Raw genomic sequence first — 17,039 nt, 5'->3', positions numbered from 1 at the left:
CTTCAAGAAAAAGCTTGCAAGAGGCAGAACTAAGCTTTCAACCCAGGGCTGCCTGGCTCCAGAGGCATTGCCTGCCCCACTGTGGCACACTCCTCCTGGGCGAACAGTCACCAGGCCACCGGTGACATATGTTGAGTGAACATACATTTAAGTCATTCAGCACATAGACTCTTAGGGCCCCAAGAGGTTCAGTGTCAAAATCGAGTCAGGTTCAGGGTGTCTGGGTGGCTCAGTCAGTTAAGTGTCTGCCTTCGGCTCAGGTCATGATCCTGGGGTCCTGGGATAGAGTCCCACATTGGGCTCTCTGCCCAGTGGGGAGTCTTCTCCCACAGAGAGACCTCCCTCTGCCTCTGCCCCTCCCCCCACTTGTGCATGCTCTCTCTCTTAAATAAATAAATCAGTAAAAATCTTAAAAAAAAAATAGAGTCAGTTTCAGAGATATGAAATGAAGAAAAAAAGTAATGCAAATCTTGTGTCTGACAAAGAAAACTATCACAAGGGAAGGAGTTTTTTTAGCTTTACCAAGGTAAAGCTAACAAAACTGTAAGATATTTATTTATTTATTTATTTATTTTTTAAATATTTTTATTTATTTATTTGACAGAGACACGGCGAGAGAGGGAACACAAGCAGAGAGAGTGGGAGAGGGAGAAGCAGGCTTCCCACTGAGCAGGGAGCCTGATGTGGGGCTCCATCCCAGGACCCTGGGATCATGACCCGAGCCGAAGGCAGCCGCTTAACGACTAAGTCACCCAGGTGCCCCAAAACTGTAAGATATTTAAAATGTTTGGGGTGCCTAGGTGGTGGAGTCAGTTAAGCATCTGCCTTTGGCTCAGGTCATGATCCGGGGGTTCGAGACCCATGTTGTGCTCGAGACCCACGTTGTGCTCCCTGCTCAGCTGGGAGGCTGCTTCTCTCTTTCCTTCTGCTCCTCCTCACCCCTCGTGCTCTTTCTCAAATTAATAAATAAAATCTTTTTAAAAGATATTTAAAGTGTTCAGTGTGATTTGAAATCCATTATAAAAGGATCCCACCATTGAATTAATTAGCACATTCATTGGCTCATGTGTTTACCTGTTTGTGTGTGAGAGAGAACACCGGCGTCCTACTGTCGTAGCAAGTTTCAGTGATTCAGTGCAGTGTCACCAGCTACAGTCCCCGCGCTACACTTGAGATCTTCAGACGGCTCACCTTACAGCGGGAAGCTTGTGTCGTTTACCAGCACTTCCTGTTTCCCCTACTCCCAGCCCCTGGTGGCCACTTTTCTAATCTCTCTGAGTTCAGCTTTTTCTTTTATTTCCTTTTCTTTCTCTCTCTCTTTTTCTTTCTATCCTGCCTTTTTTTTTTTTTAATTTTTTTTTCCAGATTCCACATAGAGGTGATACTATGCAGTATTTGTCTTTGTCTGGTTTGTTTCATTTAGCATAATGCCCTCCCAAGTTCATCCATGTTATCACAAATGGCAGGAGTTTGTAAGGAATTTACTTTTGATGCACAACAAAACGTCTTGGAAATCCTCTGTCAGACTTTTTTTTTTTTTTTTTTTTTTACAAACCAGGCAGTGGTTCCACTCTCCCCAAGTCTCTTTCCTCTCTCCTTCTGCCCATACCACACTTTTCTGCTTCCTGTTCCTTTTCCTCCTAAACCCTACTAAATAAGTCAACTAAATGTCACTCTTTTCTTTAGTTTCCTTTCCACTGCTGTTTGTTTGTTTTACGTAGATTCTTTTTTTTTTTTTTTTTTGAACATTTTTATTTGCTTGACAGAGAGAGAGATCACAAGTAGGCAGAGAGAGCAGGGAAGCCGGCTCCCTGCTGAGCAGAGAGCCGGATGAGGGGCTCTATCCCAGGACCCTGAGATCATGACCTGAGCTGAAGGCAGAGGCTTAACCCACTGAGCCACCCAGGTGCCCCTCTTTTACATGGATTCTTAAACCCAGAAGCAGCCATGAGGTCATTCTAGCAAAAAAGAATCCTTCCTGCTCTGAAATGATTGGGAGACATGGAGAGCGGTGAACTTAAGTACCATGTCCCTCTCCTGGAATTAACTAAATTTTTAAAATCTTAGTGCTAATTGTAGTGTAAAGGATACTGTCCCCCAGGTAAGGAATTTCAGACATCAGCAGAAAGGAGGGAACATTTTGGAGGCTGGAGGGTCCTTCCTTTTCTACACGAAGTTGCCCTTGGAGACTTTCCATCCTGGAATCAGAGGCCCAAGGGTCAGGCTGTCAGCATGGTTCCAGAGCCCCATCATCAAAGCTCCCCTTTCTAGCAGCAGTGCAGCCATCTGTAGAGAGAGGAAGGGACAGCCCAGTGTGACTCACCACTTGCCTGTACCATCGCCAGCCACCCCAACAGCATTGCCCAGCCCTGTCACACCAGCCCTTCTCAGTTGCTCCTCAGTTCAGCATGACCTTACTGAGATTGCTGGAGAACTGCTCTCGCCAAAGGGTTGTGGTGTTCACAATGAGATGTTCATTCCTCCTTTTAGCAGCACAAACCCCTACAGGTGAAAATGGAGTCTGGGGAGACCTACAGTACTGTCTTTGTCTTTGCATTGAGCCCTGCCTGAATCCTGGAAAGATGCCAGCCTTGACTGGGGGCCCTTAGGAGCCATAGCAACCTGAAAAGGATGTGGGGAGAGTGATCTGCGTCATAGGACAGGTCTGTCGGAGGCTGATTTCACTGTTGACGTGCACTCTTTGCTTCACTTTCTGATAACTGCACAGTAATCAGAACAGCAAGCCTGGTTCACATTTGCGCTTGCTTCCCTTGGAATTTCAGCCTTTGGGTACAGAAGGGAGAGAACACTCAACATATAGATGTCTGTAATGGCAGCTTCTTCTTGCAGTGATGGTCCGAGCTCTGGCATCCGCCTCAGTGGTTCAGGACCCTTTCAAAAACATTTCTTGAATGCCTAATATATGCCACGCTTGGTGATGAACCAAATAGGCATGCCCCTCGTCTTCACGGAGCAACCCGGCTAGTGGGACAGGCAGGCATGGAACAAACAACTCCACCCAGGTTGGATGCTCCAAAGAGGTATGGGGTGCTCTGGGACAGAACTAGGGGAACCCAGCCTAGTGCGAGGAAGGAGTCTGGGAAGCCCCTTTGCCCTCCTCCTGCAAGGAAGTCATGTTCAAGTTGAGGCAGAGAACTAACCAGGCCAAAGGAGAAGCATTCTAGTAGAAGGGATGCTGTGATAAGGGCAGTGAGGTGCCTTCGACGTCCAGTAAGGCTGGAACATAGAGAACGGTCGGGAGAGCGTAAACTCACGAAGCCAGGAGAGGCAAGACTGCTCACGTGGAGCGCGGTAGGACGTGTAGAGATTTGGGACTTTTTTTTTTTTTTTAAAGATTTTATTTATTTAACAGAGAGAGACACAGCGAGAGAGGGAACAGAAGCAGGGGAGTGGGAGAAGCAGGCTTCCCGCCGAGCAGGGAATCATGAACTGAGCCGAAGGCAGACGCCCAATGACTGAGCCACCCAGGTGTCCCATAGCCACCCAGGCACCCCGGGATTTGGGACTTTATCCCAAAGGTATGGAGAAGTCGATGAAGGGATTGGCTAGGATCAGATGCCTAGTGCTCAAAGATTGTTCTGGCTGTGCAATGGGGAGTGGAATCCACAGGCCTCTATCTCTCCCTTGGTTCTGCAGCCCCTCTGTCCCCTTGATTGGATCACCGGGTGTCTGCAACACCGGTTTTGTTTGCGTCTCTGGAATTCTTTCCCTTCCCAGAGTGAGTAGTCGGGATCCCGCCTGGAGTACAGATTCCCTGAGGCCAGCTGGCTGAGCCCCTGAAGCCAGAGGTATTGAGTGCAGAAAATGAGCCTTGGCAGTGGCTTCTGATGTTCGAGGACAAGTGATGAATGTTTAGTAGGTGACCTAGAGGGCTGAGGACCAGGCAGAGCAACAATTTCAGGGTTCTGAGGGCTAGAAAACGCATCAAGGTAGTTTAATTAAACACTCATCTCCCTGTCTGTACTTCATTGCCACCCACTTGAATCTGCTGGCAAGTTTCTTGGATTCTAAGTACTCTTTTTTTTTTTTTTTTTTTTTAATTTATTTGATAGAGAGCACTGGCAGGGGCAGCCACAGGCCGAGGGAGAGGGAGAAGCAGGCTCCCCACTGAACAGGGAGCCTGACTCAGGGCTCCATCCCAGGACCCTAGAATCATGACCTGAGCTGAAGACACAGGCTTAACTGCCGCAGCCACCCCAGCCGCCCAGATTCTAAAGACCAGCCCCACCCTGAGAAGTAAGACCTTTAAGATGTGGATTATCTTTTAAACAACAAACAAAAAGGCTTTCATTTATTTTGATATCATACATCTCTGTGATTGCCTGGCCTTGAAAAGGGAGAACATGATTCATTGTAGGTTTTCTTTTTGTTGTTTTTTGTTTTTTGAATGATGTGAGTAAACACAAATGCATTGAAAGCAAAGGTTGTAGAGTCTGACGGACCTGGGGTGGAAGCCTGGCTCTGGCCCTAGCAGCAGGACCTCAGGCGGAGTCCTTGAGCTCCGTGACCCTCACTCTCCTCTTCTGAAAAAAATAAGGGATTGGAAGACCTACTTAACGGTTGGTGTGACAGAGATGTAGAGTTGGGAACCAAATTCCAATGCCGTGCTCTTAGCTACCAGTCCTTTCAGGAGGCCTCCTGTCTGTATATTCGTGGTTCTTAGCATGGGCTGGCGCTCAGTGGAGGCCCACAAATGGGAGTTTCATTTCCTTTCTTCTATTATCTTCACATCAACAATTCCCAGTCTTTCCTTCTTTTTTTTTTTTTAAATATATATATTTTTTAAGGATTTTATTTATTTATTTGACAGACAGAGATCACAAGTAGGCAGAGAAGCAGGCAGAGAGAGAGAGGAGGAAGCAGGCTCCCTGCTGAGCAGAGAGCCCGATGCGGGACTCGATCCCAGAACCCTGGGATCATGACCTGAGCTGAAGGCAGAGGCTTTAACCCACTGAGCCACCCAGGCACCCCCCAGTCTTTCCTTCTAAACACTGTGCAAGAATCCTCTTCCCTGTGGGGACTAACCATGCCTGATTTCCAACATGTAAGTGATCCCCAGGCTTTAACCAGCAGCTGTAATTAGTTCCATCCACATTCACTGACAGGATGCCCTAGTGAACTGAAAGCCCTGCAAGGTCACACATCTCATCCCTTGCTTTTAAAACGGTCGACCTTTCTTCGTAGCATCAACTAATAGCAACGTGTCAATGCTTGTGTCCTGTTCTTATTCTTGTGTGTCGTTATATTTGATCACTATTTTCGGTGGTGTATTTGATAATTAACTAAAAGATAAATAGCCAGATATTCTAGGTGGGTTCAAAGCCATTACCAATGGGAAAAGGCAGAATATGACATGGTTCTATTTTTTAAAAATCATTTTTATTTCAGAAAGAATGTATTTAAAGTGTAGACATTACAGATAAGGCCCCACATTAACCACCCTCTGATCTTGGTTCCCTGCCTTTTCCTCAGAGGCCAACGTCATGACCAGCTTGTTGGGTGTGCGCATACTTACGTATGTACATACACACACATACATGCATAAATGTATACAGATACGTGTATTACTGTGCAGAAAAGTGTAATAACGTATATAACAGTGTTTTTCCTACCTAAAAGCTGTCATTTTTCCATATTTGTCCTCTACTTGCCTTATTCCACTCATTATATATTGGACTTCTGTTCGTATAAATCTTTATGCTTTTAAATTGTATAGAATTCTATAGTATAGGTAAAGCATGTTGGTTTAGTAATTATCCAGTTGCTGATTGGCTCTGTTGGTTCCATTTTCCACTCTCTCAGTGGGATAAAGAATGTCCTTAGTAGGCCTCTTTGTGCAGTGGTAAGAGGTTTTCCACAGTAGACAGGCCTGGGATCGCTGACTCATAAGCGTGTGAGTGTTTTAAACTTGAATAGATTCTGCTCGTTGTCCTCCTAAATTGTTTTATTTGCACTCCCACCAGCAACCGGAGAGGGAACCCATGAATCCACACCCTTTCAACATTGAATATTATCAGAATTAACTTTTGCCATTCTGATAGTTAAGAAGATAGACATTTTGGTTTTTAAATTTTGCATGGCTCTATTTTTCAGTAATTGTTAAAGATTTTATTTATTTATTTGGTGGACAGAGATCACGAGTAGGCAGAGAGGCAGGCAGAGAGAGAGAGGGGGAAGCAGTCTCCCCGCTGAGCAGAGAGCCCAATGCGGGGCTAGATCCCAGGACCCTGAAATCACAGCCTGAGCCAAAGGCAGAGGTTTAACCCACTGAGCCACCCAGGCACCCCTATTTTTCAGTGATTTTTAAATAAACTGTGAGGTTTCCAATTAAGGGACAGAAGCATAAAGAATTCAGGTAGGCAGATATTTTATATCCACTTAGAGCAGCCCAGTGTTAGACAGTGTAGGCACTTACAGATGCTAGAGGATTCATTGATTGCTTTGGGTGATTTTAAAATGTCAAGAATTAATACAATTGACTTAAATCTCCTAGTTCTGCTTGCCCCACATATACTTCTTCTATCTAATAAGGAGGTATCACCTAATTTCTGACATCAACCTACGAGGACAATTTAGGGCCCACTACAGCCGACCTGGAAAGAGCCTGCTGGGAAAACTGTTGCACTAAACTCAGAAAAGGGCAAGGAAGGAAAAAAAAAAAAAAAAAAAAAGCAACCTGGAAACAAGCTGCCCCTGCCGTAAAGGGCAAACCATCCCTCAAAATGAACCAAAGAATAGAAGAAAACAGAGAGGAAAATTTCACTGGGAGACTCTTTCCTTAAAGAAAAATTTCACTAAGCAAAAGAGGAAAGGCAGGCATCTTTGGAGTAGTCTTAGGTGCAACCCTGGGCTGTTTCCATATCCCTTACTGATTAGATCTGCCGACTTTGTGGGAAGGAGTCAGGCCACAAGCCAGCACACTTTGTCTGCACACATAAGGAAGGGGGGTAGGAATAAAAGATCAAAGTAAGCCTCCCCATTCCAGCAGAAATGGGGCCATGATGGGCAGGGCTGTGGCCAAGGATGGCAGCAGGCCCTGGAGGGGCCCCCTGGGACTCCCCGCTACAACCCGGGACTTCCTTCCCAGCCAGCGATTTGTCCCCTAGGAGAGGGGGCACTGCTTGTCAGGCATTGCTCAGGCAAACAATTCCCTAGAGAGATAGTTTCAGCCTGAGCAAGAAGGTGGGATCCGGCCAGTCCAGGGGTTGCTTGGATAAGGAAGGGGAAGTTAGATGCTTGCGTGGATATGATGCATTATCTTCGAAATATTCGCCACCTTGCCTCACCCTCCATCTGTCACAGATAATTGTCAACGCCAGTTCCAATTCTTATCTTCCGCCTCCCCAGCCAGTGGAAATTCAGCCTTTGCCATCATCTCCCATTATCCTCTCCCCTGTGGAATGGGAGGGTTTAGTGCAGACTGGGAGAAGCAGGAAGAAAGGGAAAGTGGGTGGAGGGAGGATTTCACTGGGAGACTGCGATCTGCCTGCTCCGTAAATACGGGTGTAACCCAGCTCCCGCGGAATGGTTGGCACGTTGTAGGCACGGGAAAACTGTTTTTCAAATGACTGGCTAATTCAAGGACAGAGGATAACAGAACAGATAAGTGATCACTTATGATGATGAGGAAGAAGCAAGTGAAGGAGGGATCAAAGGGAGAGAGGGACGAGCAAGACGGACAGATTCCAACAGCATCAGCACAGAGAACGAGAGTGAGATCTTGATCTTTCCTTTTGGCTGCCTCCCAGTTCAGTCAGCTTGTTTGCTGTCCTTGGGTGTGTCTTTGGGGAAAGAATAATCCAGACCTGCCTGAATTCACTGAGGGCAGACGGGACTCCCCTTGCTTCTTCCTGGGATCTTTTCAGTTCACCTGTTGCCCTCAGCAGGCGTCATGCTTGCATATGCTACAGGTACCAGGGGGAAGCCATTTGCACCACCAATGCCCATGGCCAAGGGCAGATGTGATAGGCCGGCAACTCATCTCAGGGAACGGGCCCTCCCGTTCCCTCCTAGTCAGGAACCATGGCCTTGGGCAACTGTTAGACTAGAACTGCCATTATCCCTGTAGACTGGACAAGTCCATCGGTCATTTTCTTTCCCCGACCATAGCTGTTCAAAGTCAAATGTCTTTTCTTCAGTCAAAATAACATTCCAAAATGTGTTGCTGACATTTTTAAAAATTACAACTTTATTGAGCTATATAATTCACGTACTGTGCAATTGACCTGCTTAAAGTGTACAATTAAGTGGGTTTTAGTCTATTCTCAGAGTTGTGCACAATCAGTTTTAGAACATTTTCACCACCTTAAAAAGAAATTCTTTGTCTGTTAGTAATCATTCTTCATTTCCCCCCTGCCAGCGCCCCCAGCTCCAGGCAATTATTAATTTATTTTTCTGTCTAGAGATTTACCTATTTCTGTACATTTCATATGAATGAAGTAGTGTACTCTGTGACTTGTAACTGGCTTCTTTCACTTAGCATAATGTTTTCAAGGTTTATCACTGTTGCAGCATGGATCAGTACCTCATTTTGTTTATTACCAAATTCTGTACCATGTTTTATTCATCTATCTGTCATTGTTGGATATTAGGGGCGTTTCCACTTTGGGGCTAGAGTGAAAAACCCTGCTGTGAACACTTACGTACAAGTCTTTCAGTGGATGTGGGTTTTCATTTCTCTTGAGAATATACCTAAAAGTGGAATTTCTGAGACATATGGTAACTCTCTGTCTAACCTTTGGAGGAGTTGCCAGACTGATTTCTAAAGTAGGCTCACTATTTTTACCAGCAGTGACTGAGGGTTCCGAATTCTCCATATCTTTACCAACACTTGTTATTATCTGCCTTTTTCTCTTAAAGCCATTCCAGTGAGTGTGAAGTAGTATTTCATGGTTTTGATTTATATTTCCCCAATAGCTAGTGATATTGAACATCTTTTCATGTGCTTATTGGCCATTTGCATTCTTTTTTGAAGAAATATCTATTCATATCCTTTGCCTATGTTTTCATTTGGTTATTTGTCCTTTATCAGATATAAATTTGCAAAAATGTTCTCCTGTTTTGTGGATTGTCATTTCACTTTTTTTATGATGTCCTTTAAGATGCAAAAGTTTTACATTTTGGTGATGCCCAATTTGTCTGTTTTCTGCTATTGTTTGTGCTTGTGGGATCATTTTTAAGAAACCATTGCCTAACCCAAGGTCATGAAGATTTATGCCTGTGTTTTCTTTCAAGTGTTTTATAGTTCTAGCAATTACATTTAGGTTTTTTTTTTTTTTTTTAATCCCTTTTGGGTTAACTTTTATATATGGTGTGAGATAGGGGTCTAGTTTCATTCTTTCAAATATAGATATCCAGTTGCCCCACACATGACTTGAAAAAACTATCCCTGGTCTGCCCCCTGGCCAAAGGAAAAAAAAAAGAAGAAGAAGAAAAGAAAAGAAAAAACTCTTCCCCCATTGACACCCTTGATCATAATCAGTTGACAATAAATGTAAGGGTTGCTCACCATTTTTAAAGGACTTCCTGAAATTAGTTTTCCAAAAAACCACATAGCTTCTTACACGTAGTGTGTGCTCAAAAATCACTCATCAGACTGAGGAAATGACAGATGCCCCTCCATGTTAGCTCATTTTGAAAAATAAGGAGACCAATTCTAAGTGGCTGCATGGTTGTGGTTCAGACAAAATCATCTTCAGCCACGTTCTCAGGGCCTGAGCCCAGACACCGATGAGCCAGAGTTTCATCTGATGTGAGTTGAGGAGATTCTTCCCAGATAGACTGCTAGTGTCTTACACTTCGGTTTTCAGGCACCGAGGGTATGACTTTCAGGTGGTTTCAGTGACTTTGGACGCAGAGATCACCTTCACCAAAGAAAACCAGGTGCTTGGGTTACGGAGCAGTTTCCCCTTGTCCTGCTCTCCACATGGCTTCCAGCTATCATTCTTAATTTGTCTGTGCTGCTCCCTTCCCAGCTCCATTTCCAAAATAGCAAGAAACTGGCAAGAAGTCCTTGGTTACAACTTACTAGCAAGCTTCAGACACAGCTGTTTCCCATCTTTTGGCAAAGTCAGTGATTTGGTTGGTCTTCTGGACAGAAAAAAAATGTTGTGAAGGACGTCAAACAAAGACATACCCCCCAGGGCACACAGATGTCCCTCAATTTACTACTATGAGTTCACTGTGGAAAGAAATATAGTTGGGCATTTTACATGTAACCCTCAAGCATAAGCATCAGTCTCCATGTCAGGAGCCTAAAAGTGCATTCTTTAGAATTCCACATCTCAGAATCACTGGAAGTGGGTAGAGTGGAGGGAACTTATCATAATGCATGCATATTCCTGGGCCCCTACTGAATCCAAAATTCTGGGGGTTGGACATAGGGATCTGCATTTTAACGGACACCCCAGGTGGGTCTCATGCCCACTAAAGTTGGAGAACTGCCTACTTTTTTTCTTTTGAAGGATATGTGATTACTTGCTAGGACCACAAGCTTTGGAAACATACAGAACCTGCATTAAATTTCAGCTTCTTCTCCTGTAAAATAAGAGTCACTCTCCCATCTTTCAGGCTTGAGAGAGCTGGCATGGAGCAGAGTTGCAGGTGCGGCTCAGGGTCTAGTACCTCGCAGCTTTCACAACAATGCCCGTCCCGCCCCCCACCCCCTGCCTATGTGCTTGGCACGTGGTAGGGTTGCCAGATAAAATTCAGGAATTTCAGAAAAACAACAATACTTTGTTATTACAAGTGTGGCAGCAATGCTGAGGCCAGGTTCCAGGGTGTAGGGCTTGGTAGGACAAGCTCCATGGAGGGATTTGGGACATTATGCCTGGATAGATAACCTCTATGCCTCATTCTCCAACCCTCCCAGAAAGTCTGAGAGCCTCTCAGACCATTCAAATAAATTGCTTTCCTACTTTAACTCACTGGAGTCAATTCTGTTACTTGTATCTGAACACCCTGACCAATGTAGCATCTGTAACTTCCTACTCAACAACTTGCCATCTGTCCTCTGTTCCCACCACTCTGAGCCTTCCCAGAAGTCATCAGAAACCTCCTAATTGCACAGTCTTTCTGGCTTTTCTTGGTTCTGTACATTTTTTTGGAGGAGGAGTGTATAGAGGATGCAGTGCACCCATGGTGACCCTGCAGGGTGGGAGCTGGGGGAACAAAGACCCGACCTCAGTGTGCTTCTCTAGACCCCTCTGCTCGCTAGTTGGTGCTGCCCGTTGGCAAACCCGAATGGAAGCCAGGGGATGAGGGAGCCTGTTGATGTGGTTCATTCAGGTCAGTGTTCTGGAACATAGAACAGGGTAGGGAGGAGGGGAGAGTGAGTGTGGAGGAGCAGAAGGAATATATGCTGCATGCAGGCTCTACACACTGTCCTAGGTTTGGTTCTCTGGAAGCAGAGCCTGAGAAGGGGATTTTATGTAAGTGACTCCTGGAGACACTACTGGAAGGAGAACTGTGTGAGAGAGAGAATAGGGAAGTAGGACCGCCAGGGGAAGGAGCTGGGCAGAGATGTGATTTCAGGATTAGTCTAGCCTCAGCCTGATCCAACGGGTTGCTTTGGAGCAAAGGGACAAAATTGTCCTGCTCAGAGGCAAGAGGACTGTGCTGTTATACATCCCCCCCGCAATATACTTTTAGTTGATTATTGGCCATGGGCTGTACCTGATGTAACTGATCAGGCCTGTCCTGGTAAGGGGGCTTCCTTCAGCCAACGGCAAGCCTTAGGAGAAGAGAGCAGCCAAGAGCTGCTAGCCCCTGACATCCACAGCGGCTGGGGGGTGGGGGCAGGGGCCCGGTAGGTGGACCTGGGTGGACACCAGTAGCGTCTGCCAGAAGGACATTTAGCATTTTGTTAATAGGAGATAGCTCTGGGCAATGAGGTAGAAATTATCCTTCCTTTGTGGTTTTCTATAGCTCACAAACTTTCTAACATTGAATCTATTATTTTTGGAACTAGCAAATACCAGTTAACTTAAAGCCATGCAGCAAAATCACCTATTTTATGGTAGGTAGAAGTAACAGTAAATGCCCCCCCACCCCCTCTTTCCTGACCTTCTGTTCATACCTCCTGAGCACATTGGGCTGATAATCCCGCTCACGGTTAGCTTCTCTGCTTACTCATCAGGCTCCGTGGGCCAGTCCTTTAGCACGCCGTATGACTCATAAATAGTATGTAACTAGTGCAGCTAATGGAGGAGACATTAGTGGTATTAGGCCATATAAAAATAAGTAAAATGTATGTGCCAAACATGTTGGAACCTTTATATATGTTGTCTTATTTAATCCTTACAATGGTCTATAAAGTTGGAATTGTTGTTGTTGTTGTTGAATTGTTATTCCTATTTAATCAATGAGGAAGTCCCTGGATTGGGGATGAAGAAACCAGAGTTCTAATTTTTGATTAGCCACCAATGAAAACTGAAAGCACTGGACCAAATGAACGATTTTCCAGTTTTCCTAGGAACCCTGTGGCTGAGCAGAGATGCCCGGGGAATGGAGGGGCTGCTGAGAATGCAAGAGTGGCCATTTGTACCTTAGCCACAGCTACTCTGCTTTGATCTTTAAGTGTTGGTAGGACTGGCTTCATGGTTGTGCAACCTGTGCGGCTGCACAGGTTCTGCTGAGCTTGGAAGGGGCTCTGTACTTAGGATTTAATGTTCTGCGGCATTCTTGAAATTCTTAGTAATTTTATCTTTTATTTTGTGGTTTGTAAGTGAAATCCTGTGGAACAATGGGGCATTTGCCAGAGGCTTGGAGCGTTGATTCATGCTTGGTTCCACTTCCTGTTGCCTATCTACCTCCCTGGGATGTGTTCTCCACTGCCTGCTCTTGGCACCTGTGCCCCCAGCCTCCTTTTCCTGCCTTGCCTTCCTCCTCCCGGGTTAGCAGCTGGGTTGCATTGGTGGGGAGGGGAGCCGGCCATGGGCACGGGGAGGATTGGGTTCAGATACATGTCTTGAATGTCTCAGAGTAAGACATGGGGGTGGACATCCCTACCACGCTGGAAGCACCATGGTGCATTCAGTGGATGGCTCAATAGGGCCTCTTACCTACCTTTAACCCAGATACCAAGTCAAGAACAGCATAGAAAATGGCAACATTCTTATGGCCCACTGTGGTAAATAGTGAAGGTGGTACTGGCTAGCCTTGAGTCCCACTCAGTAGCCCCAAGAGCTGAAGGCAGTTCAACCCTGGACTAAAGTAGGTAGAGCTTCTCTCTTGGTCCTATGTTCCCTTTTCTGCCCCATGCCACTTGGTCCCACTCTTCCCTACAGGGCAAGGGGACATACCTGACAAAGTCCCCAGCCCTCCTTCAGGATCAGTTGCTTTTTTTCCCAAGTCCATCACAGACAAATGTGTGGTCTTACTGCCATGGCTAATACCCAGCTCACACCCCCTTGGGACTCACTCTGTGAGTCTGACAGCGCTGGAACTGGTCTATCTCTTGTTGAATCAGAGAAGCTCAGTCACACAAGTTCATCCTCTGATGTTCCAGTAATGTCAAGTGCCATAGACATTTCTAAATGCTTGCATTCAGTTTTTATTCTTAAGCCACAGCAGACCAGTAACAACAGTTTGGTCCCTGGGTCACACTGAGAAGCTCTGTTCTAGATTCTTCTGTGGGTGCTGGGACCCTGGAATTACCAGCTCAAATCGCGCCAAGCCTGCTTCCAGGTTTTTCATGGGCCTCTTCTCCTGATTCATTCTCCAGGTTAGCCTCCCATGGGCCACGGGGCAACTAGAGATGGAGATTGAATATGTGTGCTGCGGGGGGTGGGGGAGGGTTCATATACATGTATTCGAGGCCCTTTAGGTATAGGATGGAGGGAAGATGGGAAAAGACAGGGGGTAGGCTGCCAGCTGATGGAGGAAGGGCGCCCCAAAGATGTGGGGCAAGCCGAGCTGAAAGAATGCATGTCTCTGCACATCTGGAACACGTCCACAGTGCCTCGACATACTATAGCCTGCCAGTCAGGAAACTCCAGGCCCGCCATTTTCTATTTCCGATATTTTGATTTCTGATCTCTGTCCCATTGCCACAGTTGAAAGCCTCTTAGCATTTTGCAGAACAGGTGGGTGCCCTGTGGATGTGTGTGTTCTTTTGGATCACTGCTTCCTCAGCCGTGTTGGGACTGTGGCCTCACCAGCTCTGCCTAGTCAACCAGCCTTCCCTCTCTTTGTACATCAGACCTGCTGCACTCTGATGCGTGCCTCATGGCAAGTCAGTTCTCAACGCTCTGAGAAAGGATTTTGTTTGTTTTCCTTAAGTTTGAATAAAAGCAAACCCAGGCTAACACCCCAAAAGAAAGGCACATGACTTGACAATTTAAAAAAAGCGCCACATAATTAGCCAATAAGGCACATAAGTAATACGGTATTTCTAGTAAATCAAGCGGTGTAAATCCAAGCAGTGAGATACTTTGTTTTGCCTCTTAAATTGGCAAAGATGAGGAACAAAAAAGAAAATATTCAGGGTTCGTGTGGGTTTAGGGAATATTGCCATTTCATTTACTATTGGGAGAAGGCAATAGGGTAATTGGAGATTTCTAGAGGTAAATTTGGCAATGCGGAAGACTTTGCCAAGTGCATATCCTTTGAAATCTTGAAGTCACTGTTCCACATCTTCTTACATCCATTGGTTGTTGATAAAAAGTCTAACGTCAATCTCATTCTGCTTTCTTGTTTTTATTTGTTTGCCTCTTCTAAAGCTTTTCTTGTTATTGACAGTTTTTGAATTTTCACTAAGATCTATATCTAGGTTGGATTTTCTTTTCATCTGTCTTGTCAGATCTTTGTAGGCTATTTCAAAGTTTGGGGTTTCACATCTTTCTTCATTCAGTTCTGAGAAATACCATTATTTCTGTGGATATTGCTTCCCTTCATTTTTCTCTACTCTCTCCTTCTGGAACTGCTATTCGACTGAGGTTGTAATGTCTGGATTTTGATCCTTTGTTCCCAACGTGTTTTTCATCCCTTCATTCACTCCTTCAGGAGAATCCCTGGAGCAGTTGATTAACTTGCTCTTTATGTTTGTCCTGGTATTCAACTTCTCTACTGAGTTTTTAAAAATTCATTTCAACAGTTAAAATTATTATTTCAAATATCTTTAGCCACTCTTGTCCTCGTTTTGTGCTTACCTTATCTTCCCTCATTTTTCTGGGCATTTATTTAAAATTTTCTGCTGCATACCTTGTTAGCTACATTTTCTGAGCTCTCTAAAGTTTGCTGTCTCTCTTTTATGGTGTTGGCCTTCTCCAGATGTTTGTTTAATCCTGTTCTTTGCTAATTTGTGTAGCTGAAATTCCCTGTAGAACATCAGCTGCACCTACTTCTTTTAAGAAGCACTTGGAAGGCAAGGATGGAAACTATTGGCCTAACTCTTGGCACTGCTTCCCGTGAGCCAGCCTTCATGGTGTGGATTTTCTCTTCCTCTTCCTCTCAGGTGTCAAGGCCCTTGAGAGTACCTCCCTCCTCTCTGAGCCAGGCCCCCCTCAATGCTGTTTCTACTCACAACACTTCTGACACCAAATGTGTGGGATTTTTTTTTCCTACCACATCAACCAATTCTCCAACTCTCTGGACACCAACTGCGTGTCCTACAATTCAGTTCAAATCTGACTGTAGAGTCAGCACATCCCCCAAAGGTGAAGGGCTCAGTCCCATAAGACTGCACCCCCACTTCAGAGGCCAATCCCAGATCCCAGGTTGCCCCCTGTACGTCTGACCAGCCAGCTGTAAATTAGAGTTCTTGTATCCCCTCCTCGGGTTCAATAATTTGCTAGCATGGCTCACGGAACTCAGGGACACCCTACTAATGTTTGCCAGTTTATCATAAATGATACTATAAAGGATACAAAGGAAGAGCCAGATTGAAGAGGTACATAGAGCGAGGTCTGGAAGATTCATAAGTGCATTCTGTTCCTGTGGAATTAGGGCTTGTCACCCTCTTGGCACATGGATGCTTTCACCAACCTGGATGCTCCCGTAACATTGTTATTTAAGGGCTTTTTTAATGGGAGGTTTCATCATGTAGGCATGATCAAATGACTCAATTTCTAGCTCCTCCCCAGAGTTTGGGAGGTGGGGCTGAAAGTTCCAAGCTCTTAGTCAAGATTAGGTCTTTCTGGCAACCAGTCCCCATCCTGAAGCTATCAGGGGGACCTGTGAGAGTTGCTTCATTAGAATAAATGGTGGTCCTGTCTCTCCTATCACCCACAAAATTCCAAGGGACTTAGGAGTCTCTGTGACATGAACTGGAGCAAAGACCAAATGTTATAACAAAAAGATGCTCCTATTACCCTGTCACTCAGAAAATGACCAGGGTTTTTGGAGATCTTTGCCAGGAACTGGAGGAAAAGAACAAGTATGTATTTCTTGTTCTATCATAATATCCCACTTCACAGAGGGCTCCATGACTGCTGACCGGCCTTGGCGGCTGGAGCAGTAGAACGGCTGCCCCAGCCTCCCTGTGGCTACTGCAGAACTTGGGCGCACTTCCTGGCTCCCACCTGCTATTCCCCCTCGTGCTTCCTGGACCACCTTTTCTCTGTTCAGTCAGGCACTCTCCCACCATGTAGTTAGTCCTCGATGTAGCCTCCTGCTTTTCAGGGGCACCATTTATTTAAACCTCATTCTATCACTTCTTGGCATTTGTTATGGGAAGAACACATGCTCAGTCCAACACTTTGAGATGGAATGCTATAAAAAACTGTATAACCTTCAACCTTCAAACCAGTAATTCCGCTTGTAGGAATTTATCCTAAGGAGGTAATTAAGAATAAAGCTTTAAGGGGCACCTGAATGGCTCAGTCAGTTGAGCATCGAACTCTCAATTTCAGCTCTAGGTTGTGATCTCGTGGGTCGTGAGATCGAGCCCTGCATCAGGCTCCATACTCATCGGGAAGTCTGCTTGAGATGCTCTCCCTCTCCCTCTGCCCCTCCCCTGCTGTCTCTCTCTCCCTCTCAAATAAATAAATAAATAAAATAATAATAAAGCTTTAAATGTA

At 45.4% G+C, this 17,039-nt stretch overlaps 1 protein-coding gene across 1 annotated transcript in view; it reads left to right on the top strand.

Moving 5' to 3' along the window:
• The window catches only part of LOC111146833 (BAALC, MAP3K1 and KLF4 binding), an 83,494-nt gene that overhangs the window by 52,650 nt on the left and 13,805 nt on the right, over window positions 1-17,039 (top strand). The gene's annotated exons all lie outside the window — the stretch shown is intronic.

Source organism: Enhydra lutris, unplaced genomic scaffold (assembly GCF_002288905.1).
Source record: "Enhydra lutris kenyoni isolate GAN:26980312 unplaced genomic scaffold, ASM228890v2 scaffoldscaffold14, whole genome shotgun sequence".
Taxonomy (NCBI): domain Eukaryota; kingdom Metazoa; phylum Chordata; class Mammalia; order Carnivora; family Mustelidae; genus Enhydra; species Enhydra lutris.
This window is presented reverse-complemented; position numbering and strand designations above follow the sequence as displayed.